This window comes from Eimeria tenella, genomic scaffold (assembly GCF_000499545.2).
Source record: "Eimeria tenella Houghton genomic scaffold, Eth_scaff2239, whole genome shotgun sequence".
NCBI lineage: Eukaryota > Apicomplexa > Conoidasida > Eucoccidiorida > Eimeriidae > Eimeria > Eimeria tenella.
The window spans coordinates 1,899-2,210 of record NW_013542095.1 but is presented as its reverse complement, the minus strand read 5'-3'; positions in this window follow the sequence as shown (position 1 = coordinate 2,210).

Sequence of the window (312 nt, the reverse complement as noted above, 5' to 3'; positions counted from 1 at the left end):
TCTTGAGGCGGGGCTAGCGGCTCCACGGCTGCAGGGGCTGCTGCTGCTGCTGCTGCTGCTGGAGCAGCAAACCTCTCGCTGCTGCTTCTGTCGCCAGCGGGGCTCGCTGCTGCTGCTGCTGCTGCTGCTGCTGCTGCAGGGGGCGCAGCAGGCTGCGAATGCGAGGGCGAAGGGGGGCACAACTCCTGCGTCTGCGCAGTACCCTCTGGCCCCTGATCCGAGCCAGACAGCACTGAGGGCCCCGGGGGCCCCTCCCCCATGGTACTGGGGGGCCCCCCTGGGGAGCTGGAGGAGAGCAGCAGGCTGCGCCGA